We start from the raw sequence: 14,267 nt of genomic DNA on the forward strand, positions 1-14,267 counted from the left end.
AGAATTGGGGATACCTTACCGAGAATACCTTAGTAACTTGCGATTCGCTGATGATATTGCCTTGCTTAGTAACTCAGGGGACCAACTGCAATGCATGCTTACTGACCTGGAGAGGCAAAGCCGAAGGGTGGGTCTAAAAATTTATACTGCAGAAAACTAAAGTAATGTTTAACATTCTCGGAAGAGGACAGCATTTTACGATAGGTAGCGAGGCACTGGAAGTGGTAAGGAAATACATCTACTTAGGACAAGTAGTGACTGCGGATCCGGATCATGAGACTGAAATAATCAGAAGAATAAGAATGGGCTGGGGTGCGTTTGGCAGGCGTTCTCAGATCATGAACAGCAGGTTGCCATTATCCCTCAAGAGAAAAGTATATAACAGCTGTGTCTTACCAGTACTCACGTACGGGGCAGAAACCTGGAGGCTTACGAAAAGGGTTCTACTTAAATTGAGGACGACGCAACGAGCTATGGAAAGAAGAATGATAGGTGTAACGTTAAGGGATAAGAAAAGAGCAGATTGGGTGAGGGAACAAACGCGAGGTAATATCATCTTAGTTGAAATCAAGAAAAAGAAATGGGTATGGGCAGGACATGTAATGAGGAGGGAAGATAACCTATGGTCATTAATGGTTATGGACTGGATTCCAAGGGAAGGGAAGCGTAGCAGAGGGCGGCAGAAAGTTAGGTGGGCGGATGAGATTAAGAAGTTTGCAGGGACAACGTGGCCACAATTAGTACATTACCGGGGTAGTTGGAGAAGTATGAGAGAGGCCTTTGCCCTGCAGTGGGCGCAACCAGGCTGATGATAATGATGAATCTTGTCGTCTTCCGAATGTAGCCAATATCCTACCAATGTCAAATTCATTTCACAACTGCATGCATGTACGAGTAGTATGACAAGCCAGCACACCAGATATTATAAACAATTCCTCGGCAGCCTTTTCTAGTGACAATATTACGATGCAGGTTATTCAAAGTATTCGTCGTCATGCGTCCTATAAACCACTTCGTCAAAGCATTGATTTGCTTTATTCCGCAAATAGAAATCATTCGGCCGGTCATCGAAACAGTCAAGCCGTCAAGCTTGAGATATCCCCCACACGTTAATGTAGTTCAAGATGATCGCTTCATATATGACGTCATAGTGCCCATATGCGCCTGGAATGCTGCATGGGCCTGCGACGTGTGTATAAAACATGCGTATTTGTAATGCACATTCAGTGCTAGTGTGCCGAACACGACATATTGCGCGCAGATCCGTGACATACAAATACTTATAAAAAACAATAGATAGCAGGATAATTATGCCCCATCTGCCAACACAGACCACGTACACGTCGTATTTGGGCCACGGAACGACTGCTGCCGACAAAAGATGACGAAATTTTGCGTCGTTTGTTTCACTTCTGCGGTTTTCGGCGCGCCTTTTCCTTCTCGCTTGGCTTGTAAGCGTATCGTTGTTTTAAAGAACAAGATCGCGGCACGGTAGATTCAGTCACGTAAGATTTATGAGCATGTATTCCAGGTGGCTACGAAATCTTGTGTCGTCGTCTCTTCTGGGCTCGCCTTTGTTTCTTGCCCACGTCCTCCTCCTTACTTTAAGCATCGCATGTTTAAATGGCGAAATCAGAGAAGGAAAATAAGCCTAGCGCCTTCGCACATCGGAAGGTGCGGCACCGGAAGTCCTCAGATCAGGCGAGGATCAGGGACGCGCTCGTCTCCCGGGTTGCGCCTTTTGGCGGCCGCCGTCGTCGGCGCGTTCCCTTCGACGCGCGCAGTCTTCGCCGCAGGGTTCGTCTGCAGCGCTTTGTCGCTGCCGCTCTCGCTCGCAGAAGAGGTGGTCGCGTCGCCCTTCCTGGCCTCGGCTGTCACGTAGTGCAGCTCTGCAACCGGTAATAGCACGTCTCGGACAGTCAGCTTAAGTCGGTATAAGGACAGAACGTTCCTTGTATGAGTACGGCTATAGCGTGTCAGGAGTGCATAGAAACGGCACTTAATGCTCGAGATACTTCGCCGAAGGGCGCACTTTGAGCGTAAGCGCCGACGCTGTGAATTTATTTTCTGGACTTTCTTTAACGACAGCCACTCAGCCTTATGCATGTATTCTCAAACGTGTAGCTTCCTTTTGTTGGTTTACCTTTATTTATCTATAACGAAGACATTCCACGCAATGGACAAGCGAAAAGCCAGTTTCATAGTATTCACTTTCGTTTGTTTTTTCATTTTCCCTTTTGACTGGGCGGATAGCTAAATTCTTGAACGAAACCACGTAAACGCAGAGGGCGCCGCGTTTTTTAGTAGTTCGCACGTAACATATGACTGGGAGTTGTCGCCGTTGCAGTGTTATGGAGTGGACATGAAATGCAGAAGTTCAGACGCGCGCGAACGGACCCCGAGTTCGAAGCCTATAGCTGACTGATATTATCGCACCGATAACAAAGCTAAGGTGATTCGTGCGCTTCCACTTTCCCTATAGTACATAAAGAAGTTCTGAGGCTCAAATACACACATCTTAGCTTTCGCCAGCTACCCGCGCCGAGATCGGTCCCCACCGAAGCTTAAGCCTAGCGTATCCGCCGAGTCCGTCCACACGCTATCGGCGCGTCTAGGCTCAGGAATCAAAATATCTAACAAGGATAAATCACTATATATTTCAGCTTTCGCATCGGTGTTCTTAAATAAAAAAAATGTTTCATGTCTACAGTGCCAGCACAAGAAGCGATGACCGCAGATGTGACGCGTCATAAACACAGGTATATGTGCTATCGCCGAAGGCTCTCAGCACTAGCCTGCGCTTCTCTGACGAAGATATATGACTAGACAGGCGTGTTGACTGAAAGGCATCACTGAACTAAAGAAACGTCGCATATCATTTGCGTGAAGAACAAGAAACGGCTATCGAAATCGGCAGTAACAGCCCATACACTGTCCAGGGTCGGCGGTTCATTTAGGACTTTTTTTCGAAGTTAATATAGCAATCGCAAGTGAAAATCGATGTTGTGGCACTTGCAAGCATACTGCTGAATACGGACAGCAACTTTTATGCGTTGCATATTGCAATCACTCAGTTCAGCCCTTGGGCGCGGCCGGGCAGCCACCATTGGGGGTATGAGCCACCATAGTGGCTCATACCCCTACACTAGAGTTTTATGCGTTGCATATTGCAATCACTCAGTTCAGCCCTTGGGCGCGGCCGGGCAGCCACCATTGACCTTTAGCGCAACCACGTGACGTGACGTCACGACAGCCGGAGGAAAAGCTGGGCCCCAACACAATATGCAACGCATTCTTGGCTTAACCAAGCTAAGCCTGGCCATTTTTTTCTTTCTGGTACAGGCGTGAGTTTTAGTTGCTGGGCGATAGCGCATCAACCATGTCTGTACGAGACGTAGCTCTGCGAAACAAACTGCTTTTAGGCTTTGACGTGGCAAATTATCCCTATATTTCCGTGTGCTGGCGTAGCGTAGCGTTAAAGTGCCGTGCTTGATATCTGTAGGTCGAACGTTCGAATACTGGTCGGAGTAGTTTTATTTTTACGCTTTTCTTTTTTTTTATTGCACTAAAACGCTCTTTGTTGCTTTCTGTATTAAAAAAATATATACGGTGTCCAGGCACCGCATATTTAACCCGCTACAGCTGTTTTTCGCACGAGTAGCCAGTGCCTCCCAGTACGCCACGTCTTCCCAGCGCCCCAGCATCCAGCGCGCTGCACTGGGCCCATAATCCGGCGCACTGGGTCCCAGTGGCACTGGGTTTTGCAATAGGGTCGTCGCGCAGCTTTCCTAAACTTTATCTTCCCACGTGCTATAGGCCTTTGAACTTATTTCCCAGGCGATATCCATTCCTTTCCAATAATGAACTTTCATCGAACCTAATGGCAATATAACTTCATAAGCGTTCTTATTTTCCATTTTTGTATACTACTTCTATTGCTTGTAAATAAATAAATTAATTAATTAATTAATTAAATAAAAGCCAGCAGTTCAAGTTAGAGATGGTCGCTGTGTAAATAGCTAAATTAAGATTTGCAACAAGATTTAATTACAAAGGTGATTATAAGTCTAGCAGCAGCCAACAGCACGAGCTCTTTCGCAATCACCGCACGGATCGTCGTCACCGTCGTCGAGCTGCCACCGAAATTCCGAAGTCTTACGCACAGGCCAGAAGCACGATTTCATTACGAGGCGCACCATAGTGCTGTATTCCGAATTTCGACCATGTGTGGCATTCAACGTTCACCGAATGTGCAGTACGCGAGCGTTCTTGCATTTCGCTCCCATGGAAATGCGGCCAGGATCCAACGCACGACATCGAGCGACACCGCGGCGGGTAGTGTGTGCCTAGCGGGCTCCAGCTCGTATCTCGCTGGTTCATCAGTGCAAATAAGTCCCGGCACATTTTAATGCTTGTACATGATCGCCGGGAAACAGCCGCCACAGGGCGGCTATATGGTGGTTATGAATGTGTAGTAAATACTCCGAGTTTTTCTTTCTCAGCAGAAATACAGAAGGACATATGTTGGCCACAGAAATTTTCGTTGCACAAGATTACACATTTAGTTTGTCTTATGAGAAACCCGTACTCTTGAGATCGCGGAATGTTCGCTGCAACATCGAACTAGCTCGAACACTCACTGATGCTCACGACCCCGAGAGCCATGCAGACGACGAAGGCGGACAGCGCAGCAACGGCCAGCGCGCCGACGAACGCCCAACAGCAAGCGCAGCTGCGGCCCGGATCTCTGCACGGACACAGCTAGCGTGTGGCTCAGCTTCCCGAGCACTGGTGTTTGTCCCCATGCACTTATCTTTCATTCATTTCTTTTAATATGTCACCGTACGGACATGCCGACAGAGCAGGCTGCTCACTTTCCACGAGCATTCGGGCATCTCTTTTTACCCCTTCAAAAAATCAGATGAGAAAAAGACCAAGTTCGTGACTGGACCTGACTAGGTACCTACAATCCTATACTCGTGTACATAAGCGTAAGTACACATTAAGTTAACAAATAAATGTCCAGAAAGCATGAAATGATCACAAAAAAGAGTGGGAAAGCACTTAGATGTGCATCATCAAGATGCACAGCCAAAGCGCACTGAACGTAACATAAATGCATCTGCATTCACTTTCTCGTTTGCGTATCATATACTAGGTATTTAATTAAATTGAGAGTACACTCCCCATCACGCCCACTATTCGTAGTAGTTGAATTAAACTTGTGAATACCTGCAGCGGCGTTATAGCGGCTGTGGCATTGAAGCCCGAGGTTGCGGTATCAAATCCCGATCGTGGCGGCCGCATTTCCATGGCGACTACACGTGCAAAAACGCCCGTGCACTGGGGCCACGTTAGATATCCCCTGGTGGTCAGTATTAATACGGAGTCCCCCACTACGGCGTGCTTCATCACCATATCACGCTTTTGTTACGCAAAATTCGAAAATTAACAAAGTACACTAATTGAAACCGCAACGTCTATAGAAGAAGCTGATTACTTGTCGTTCTTCGACGTCGTTAAACGCCTCGTAAGTATGTCACGAAAATGTCTGCTTAGATTAAACTTTTTTTCTCTGGCTCGTAAGTTAAGCATACTTGTGACTGAAAGTATAACGCGAGAAAAAGCGCAATCATAAGAAAGGAAACTAAGCGTCAGAACAAATTGGCGCTTGGGTTCGTTTCCTTGGGACAGCGTTTTTTTCGTTGTCGATGAAATGCGACACAAAAGCTCGCCAGGGGCACCGCGCAGCACCTTGGTAGCCTTTTTCTGTGTGAACACCCGTAAACGAGATTTGCTTTTTCGTATTGTTGTTAGTGAAAACGGATCGTAGAGCGACACCAGCTCAACCAGTTCATATATCAAAGCAACTAAATAAATTAACTGCAAAACATCTCTTTGGTACTAAGAGTTTACCCGAAGTCGCGAGCTTTCTGCCAAATAACGTGTCGATTGGGATGGCCCTTTTGATCGATATTCAATGCCTCTTTTTTTCAGTAGCTTACAACGAACTTTTTAGGTGCAAGATAATGTGCGCAGAAAAATATTTTCAGTCAGTTTTAGAATTTCATTTGAAGACTCTCTTTGTATCTCTAGATAATGTGTTAAATCTGCAACGACAACGCGTGTATTGGGCCATGTGTCACACTTGTTCTGTGTGAAATGTCTTATTTTTTCAATGACCATCATCCTGGCTGAGCTTTGTATGAAGGGACAGTTCTGATAGCTTCAAGCTTTGTTGAAAATTGACTCTATGCAGGCTTGCTTCTTTGAACAGATTCTGAGGTTAGCTTGTTCAACGTTCTTAACATACTTCAGTACGTTGAGCTTGGTATATCCGCTAGTAGTTTTGACAGCAGCCGCTGAAACTTTTCTACAAAAATCTAAAGAAAGCGTACGTAACACACGGCTCGAGTCTTACCACAATCTACGGCAAAATCGCAAGAAATACGTGCAGAGACTATTGCACAACCTCAAGAAGATTGCGAACCGATATGAAATCGCAGTGGTGCTTTCGGCTCAGGAAAAACTAGCACGTGTGTTCGCACATATTTCACACGACAGTGAGCACATGAGACAATGCGGCACGATGCACGGCAAGCTGCGTGTGAATTGTTCCACAAGGGTGCTTTGTGAAATCTCGCCAACTGCGACAAGTTATGCCTAGGCAAACGGGATTCTGCATTAACCATCATTCGCGGGAGCAATAAAAAACATTAAAACAACAACGTTCTGGCAAATTCGCCAGCCCATTGCGCTGCCTAAACGTGTGAGACACTTTTGTCAGCGTTTAGAACGCTGGGAAAAGGCGAAGGTAAGGGCGTACAAGAACCAATGGAGACATATCACAACGTGAAAAAGACGAAGTGCCTGCGTCAGTGACACCTCTATATTGCTGTACAACTCTGAGACATTCCTCCTCGATCGCGCTGCTGGTTAATTATGTGTTCTAACACTCTCCGTCTGCGCAAGCGCACTATACCGAGTGCCCCGAGGTGTGCACTGTGACGCGACGCAGAGTAAACTCAGTTGGCGCTGGTCCTGTCACTGTGCCTCTTGTGCAGTCGTGTTTCTTCGCGCAAACAATTAAATTATGCAGTTTTACTTGCCAAAACCAGGATCTGATTATGAGGCACGCCGTAGTGCGGTGCTCCGGAAATTTTGACCACCTGGGGTTCTTTAACATGCACCTAAATCTAAGTACGCGGGTGTTTTCGCATTTCACCCTTATCTAAATGTGGCCGGCATGGCCGGGATTTGATCCCGCGACCTCGTACCTAGCAGCCCAACACCACAACCACTAGGCAACCACGGCGGGTGGCGCAAACACTTATGCTATCAAACATACCTCTTGCTTTGACGCAAGCAGACTAAGAAAAAGGCACCGATATCACCCACATTAAACAATGTGGCCGATCAAGACATCATGCCTTTCTTGGGGCTTCGCCGCTGAAATTCACAAGGGTGCGACCGTATAAGGCGTGTCTGCGCACGCCAACCATGTCGTCAGGTCTGTGTATGTTGCTCGTTAGCCCATTTTCCTCTACCTTTGTTGACCTCATTTGGCAGACCACTGCCATACCGACGTGGATTCTTCCTTCTGGATACAAACAAGTGGCCTAGCTGTCGTCCAACAATGTAGCACCAGCTTAGGGCGAGATACAAGCACTGGCATCACGTGTTCAGCACTGAGTGATTACCTTGCGGTTGAAGCTGCTGCTTCGGAGCTTAAAGCACCGTTCGTGACTGAGCATGATGATAGCACAGCTGCTGCGCCTTAACAAAGTAAAATTTTCAGTTCTTATTCAGGGAAACTAAGTGCTCGAAGTGTGATATACTTACTGCGTCACTGCAAAAGTAAGAACGCATGGTGCTGTGAACGACTTGTAAACAAACGGTGGCTTAAAGGCATTTTTCCTCAACAAACTTTTATCTTGAACTTCTAAATTAACCGCTTCTCGACATTTTGTGGGCATTCAACAGCATTGTTGTGAAGTGAAGAGATCAGCGCGATAATATTTCTGGGTCTACACTGTCTTCAACCGCCGAAGTAATGGATAAACTGCGGAACAAACGAATGAAACAGAATGAACACGCAGCGGCAATTAGTCAAGCCAACGGACAACCCGTTGCCATTTCTACTACGTGAAGGCGGGCGATTCCGACGGCACATAAAAACTCCACTCGCTTACTAGCACTACGTACCGCCTGCTGTCAACCTAGGCGGCTACCAACATCTCCCAACCGCGCTGCGCCATTTCAATTCATCGCGCAGCACCACCTGCCCGCATACAGCCTGAATGAACCCATTAGTGTTTCAGGCGTTTAGTACATCTAGAATGCTGGTCTAGGCCGTACGACATTGTGCGCCATAGGACCACCCGCGTGTCTGTAAATACGCTACTAATGCTTGTGCTTAAAAGAACACGTCAGCGCACATTCATGAGAATAGTGTAACTCACTCGTGATGCCTAGAAACGTACGCTGTACACGCCGTCCGAAAGGTTAGTCACCGGGACTCGGGTGTCCTCTCGCGCAAGAACGATGATGCTGATGAGCGATTGAAGAGAAGGAGGTGCAGATTACACTATTCGCATTCAAACGAAAAGATTACGTCGAATATACTTCTCTATGTTAATGGCTCTCTGCCACATTCCCCACAATTTTTCTCCCTAAAATTCTAAAATTGAAATTTTCAAGACAGGAATAAAAATTTGTTCACAATTTATGAGTTTCTCTTTTGACGGTCCCTCTTTGCTTCTCCTGGTGTGTTAACTTAAACTCTTGCAATACGAGACTGACTACCCTGTTGCTCCTTCCTTTGTCTCACTCATCATCGGTTTACTTTGAGCGTTATCTTTTCTTTATCCTACCATCACAGACCGCCTACTGTAGCGTCGCACCCGAAGCCGAAGGAAGACGCCGTGAGGTTGGCGGAGACGTTTCTTCCGGATGAGAGGGTCTGGCCAACGTGGCGTTTATTCGACTTATACAGCATTTCAAACACAGGTTGCATCGCGACATTGGCTGGTACACAGGTGGCGTGATGACACCTGATTGGCCCAACGAATTCATACGGACGCATAGACATGAAGGTCGCGGCTCCATCATGCGTACATGGCAGATAACAATGGTAGCGAGTGCCGCTTGTGACACCAGAGGGCATCACGACGCAACACCTATATAAAATTAGAGAAGGGAAACTTTACCTTCTGTAGTGTATGTATATTGTAACGGTGACTAAGAACGCCGCAAGTGATAGAAGAGGAAGAGAGGGGCAAGCAGAAGGATAGAGTAGCAGTGCAACGGATATAAGAGTAGCGGTGGCGCTGTGAACTAAAGTAAGCGACCGAGAGATGCAGCTGACCTAAATCAAAACTCAATAAAATCAAAACGGCGGGAGATATATTGTGGCGGATGAACGTTTTTTCCCATTGGCTCCGTGGCGACGACGAAATCATAAGTTTTTTTTGTGCATGCTTTGAGCTTGCTTCTGTTCTTGATTTGATTTTTTAGCCTTTAAATAATAATTGGGTAGTTTTCTTTTTTAAAAGTGAAGCTTTCTTTGCATCTGCCTTCGACTTTCCCACTGCTGCTGCTGCTGATGTGGGCTGCTACTGGGTTATTGTCATTATTTAAGACAGCATCGTTGTAATTACCACCAGAAGTCAACACCTGAACACAGTACTTACCCTAAGCAAAGTTACACACTGTTGTTAAGTTATAGCAGTTGAACCTGGCGAAGTATGTCTTGATCTCTCCTAGTGCCGCTCCTTAAAGAAAGAAAACATGGTAAGCATTGCGGTGAAAAAATGCGCTGTGTTCAGCTTCGTCTATGTGTCTGATTAGATGTAGAAACTTTAGAATTACTGGCACATACCCACTCTGGGGGATTTGCCAAGGACTGGGTAGTTCGAAATAAAGTAATCTGAAGCCAGAATTTTAGAATAAGTATGTTAGAACCAAAATATTGCCACATCTTCTATGGTCGCCGCGGGTATGTGCCAGGCAATGAAAACGACGCTGAAGTAGCGCGCGACAACAGTAGGCTGTGACAACATATAGATTAGAGAACATAGGTGCCTACTACGGGATTGCTCCGGGACCCGAGGCCGACGCCATCATAAGGAAAGCGTTCAAAACAGCGCTTCACCTGCCGGCCAACACCTCGACAGAGAAGCTGCTGGCCCTCGGACTCCACAACACGTTCGAGGAGCTCAAAGAAGCACAATTAGGGTCGCAGCTACTCAGACTCCAGCAGACTACCACGGGCAGAGAGCTCCTAAAGAAACTGGGGCATAAAGAAATTGAAAAGGAAGAACAAAGAACGGCAAACCTACCCGATGAGTATCGCAGTACCATCAAGGTAGGGTCCCTGCCAAGAAACATGGACCCGAATTTACACACAGCCAGGCGGAACGCTAGGGCAAAGTATGTAGAAAAATACCTAGCAACCAAGGCGAACACGGTATACACGGACGCCGCGGTATATCCTCGAGAACGAAGGGAAAAAGAACAAAGAGTCGTCGCGGCAGTAATAGGCTCGGACTATAGGGAAATCGCTTGCGCGTCGGCACGGGATTGTACGGTAACCGAGGGAGAGGAAATGGCTGTTGCTCTAGCAGCTGTGGAGGGCTACCGCACAAATAGATCCCTTATAATTCTAACAGACTCCAAGGAAGCATGCCGAAACTACATTAACGGCAGAATCGGTCTAAAAGCGCTCCAAATCTTCCTCCGCTCTGGCCAACAGAATAAACCCATTAGACACACCATCTTTTGGGTACCGGGGCACACTGAGATTGAGGGCAACCAAAGGGTAGATAGGATCGCTCGCGAGCATACAAACCGAGCGGACCTAAACAGAGATCCTGAGGACTTCATGACAGTGATCCCAACGTACTCTGACTTACTAAATTACCATAGAGGGACGAGGATCAGATATCCCCCGCCTCACAATACACTCACTCAAGAACAGGCAGTTTACTGGCGAAAGCTGCAGACAGGAACTTTCCCAAATTTACATAAACTGTACAAAATGTTCCCAGGTCAATACAGGGACACATGCCCGTGGTGTGGCGCAATACCCACACTTTATCACATCACATGGGAGTGCAATACGAATAAGGCATTCCACAAAATAGAAAATCCGAGTGCGGAGCAGTGGGAGAGCGTGCTCTCCAGCGGCGACCCTAGCCTCCAACGGAGGCTGGTGGATCATGCCCGACGAGCAGCCACGCTCAGTGGTGCCCTGGAATAGGGGCGCCAACCATGCAGGCCGGAGATCGGCATCAACCAATAGAAGATGAAGACATCCGGCCCGACCGCTGAATTACTCTTTCTAGGGCAATAAAGTTTACTTCCTCCTCCTCCTGCCGAAACCTACCCCCCCCCCCCCCCTTTAAAGCATCATTACCACAGCGTTAACAGTTATCCACATCATTTGAGGTTTCTTTTGAGTTGCTTCTACCTTTACACTTAAAGGGCCCCTCACCAGGTCTAGCCATGTTGAGCTGACAAGCGCAGACCATACAATGTGCGCTAACGATCGTGTCTGCAAAGTATTACATCGCTTCGCGCCGCGGAAAGATATGAAATTTCAAACCGAACGCAGTTTTTCTTTCTCCTCGTGGCCGCCGCGCTCCAAGCCGGACGGTGACGTAGTCGTGCCCCTGCGCCTACGTAGTCGTGTCCGCAGTGAGACGTCGCTCGTGGTGACACGTGACTTCGAGAATTATTCAAGGCATCATCTGTTATTTGTGTGATCTCTTGCTTGAATTGACAAATTGAAGTTTAGAGAAATAATAAAATGCACAAACGGAATGTCTGCGTGTTCTTTTACTTCGCACCGAAGCAAGAGAGATGTACTCTCGCTTCGTCTGCTTGTTCCCATGGTCGCGCAGTCCCGTGCGCAGGTACCGAAACAATGCCATTTTCTACCGCGTTCCAGCGCGTGATCATGCTCTGCGATCCGCTTGTTCTGCCTCAGTATTCGTACTCGTATAGCACTGAATTAAACCGCTGGTCATGTTTCCTTGTGCACAGCGCGGACCGCTGGTCATGTTTCCTTGTGCACAGCGCGCAAAAGCATGGGCTGCGCGAAACGAGACATCACAACAGCTCGAGCGCAACGCCGACAAAAAAAAAGTAAAAAAATGAAGGCGGGGCCCGTGACGTATGCGTCACGCGATCCTCGAGGTCCGGCATGGGAGCACGCAGGGAAGGAATTTCGCTTGCGGAGGCTGGACGGGGCGAGTGAAAGAGTGTCTCGCTATGCAGTGGAGCTCGCCTTCCGAAATCATGGGTTCGCGGCACTGAAATATTTCTATCCGCCTATAAATGAGCCGATTTGAAAAATTTTTGTGGCAGAACGCGCCCTAGAGGACACGTAACAACTTCTACTGTATAATAAAAATTTGCTATGGCGCCTGGCGAGGGGCCCTTCAAACTTTTATTGAGGCTAAGAGCTTACTGCATCATTTTTGTGGGGAACGTGCTCGGCTGTTAAATCATTATTTAGCTTTATTTCTGTTGATTCTGACAATAGGAGGACAAGCACATTAACGCACCAGCGGCCGATTCGTCATCCGCATGTTTTCACTTAACATTTCTTTAAAATTTCCTCTGTAGACACCATGCACATGCAAAATATATGCAGGCATATGCACATGCACATGCAAATATACAGGCTGCTCAACTATCATACACCAAAATGTAAAAATATGCAAATGCCACGTACCTGGACAGAACCGAGGGACCTTCTTAAATTATAGGGTTTTACGTGCCAAAACCACTTTCTGATAATGAGGCCCGCCGTAGTGGAGGACTCCGGAAAATTTGACCACCTGCGGTTCTTCAACGTGCACCTAAATCTAAGTACGCGGGTGTTTTTCGCATTTCGCCCCCATCGTAATGCGGCCGCCGTGGCCGGGATTCAATCCCGCGACCTCGTGCTCAGCAGCCCGACACCATAGCCACTGAGCAAACACGGCGGGTAGATGTCCAACCTTTGTGCCTTGCGCTGCGCTGACAATTCTTTCGCGACCCACCTCGCACAAACGTTTCGAAAATTTAGCCCGTCATGTAAGATGGAATACGCTTAACCATGACTGATATGTAAAGTATTGGTGACTTCGTCTACTGTGATTCGTCTGTTTTCCATCACCATACTCCAAACGACTTTCAAATTGTCCTCAGTCGCTGACGTCGATGGTCTTCCCAATCTTTCCTCATCACATAAAAAGTTCATCTCTGTTTGCATATCTTGCTCCGCAATAAACAACTCTCATCGTACTACGCTTGCATTCGACGAATAATTTTCGCAGGTTTAACACCTTCCGAAAACAAAAAGCGAATCACCGCCCTCATTTCTTTTTTGGTGCAGTTCGACAACAGAGCTGCTATGTTTAACGGTCTGCGACACTCTAACGACTAACGCGGGAATAAGAGTGACACGTTCCATAGAAGTGTTGTAGACGACACCACTAATTCAGAGCTGGATACTAGGAGTGTTGCCAAAGCGTAGTGCGAGAAATTGTAAAAGTCCCTTCCCTTTACTTTTTGACGTTCCCCTCGTGTGTGTGTATATATATATATATATATATATATATATATATATATATATATGCAACCCCCTTGAGTTGCATCGCGAACTTCAGCCAGCCAGTGATTAGAGGACTGCTTCATTTTAGCGTGGACAAGGACCTGCACTTGTTGTTTCTTTTGTCGATAAGATTCTCATTTTTCGCCTATTTCCTCTTCAGATAACTGCACCATCCTTGCTTCTATGTGTTCCCATGATGCCAACCATCATTGTTCGATGGCCTCCCTAATTTCCTTATTCCACCAAATTCGTGGCTTCCTCTTTCCTCTCCAGCAGTTTACTCCTTTTACTTCTTTTATTTTTGTACTAATGAGTAGTTCTGATTATAATCCCACTTTTCCATGGGATGTTTCTCTATTGCTTCCTCTATGCCGGCCGCTATTTGCGCTATTTGTTCGTCATTTAATTTTGCATACTCTTTTTTACTTTTCTTTGGCATTTCTCTTTTGAGCATGGCTTTCAGCTGTAGACTAATACGCTTATGATCACTTCTGAGGCTGTACTTCCCCCCTTCGTCTATTTCCATTATTGAGAGCTTGCTATACATCTCCTGCGAGATTAAGCAGTTGTCAATGATCGTTAGCTTGTTACGGGATTCCCACGTGATTTGTCCCTCACACTTAGTTTCTCTATTTACTATAACTAGGTTGTGTTGCTCACAGAA

The 14,267-nt window shown here is 46.8% G+C and overlaps 1 long non-coding RNA gene across 1 annotated transcript; it reads right to left on the bottom strand.

Moving 5' to 3' along the window:
• Nucleotides 1-1,496: 1,496 nt before the first annotated feature.
• LOC129385192 (uncharacterized) lies at nt 1,497-4,901 on the bottom strand. Its single transcript, XR_008612792.1, has 2 exons — nt 4,641-4,901; nt 1,497-1,889 (listed from the first exon to the last, which is right to left on the bottom strand). It is a non-coding gene; the product is annotated as an uncharacterized lncRNA (long non-coding RNA).
• Nucleotides 4,902-14,267: the final 9,366 nt, after the last annotated feature.

The sequence above is a fragment of the Dermacentor andersoni genome, chromosome 5 (genome assembly GCF_023375885.2).
Source record: "Dermacentor andersoni chromosome 5, qqDerAnde1_hic_scaffold, whole genome shotgun sequence".
Lineage (NCBI taxonomy): Eukaryota > Metazoa > Arthropoda > Arachnida > Ixodida > Ixodidae > Dermacentor > Dermacentor andersoni.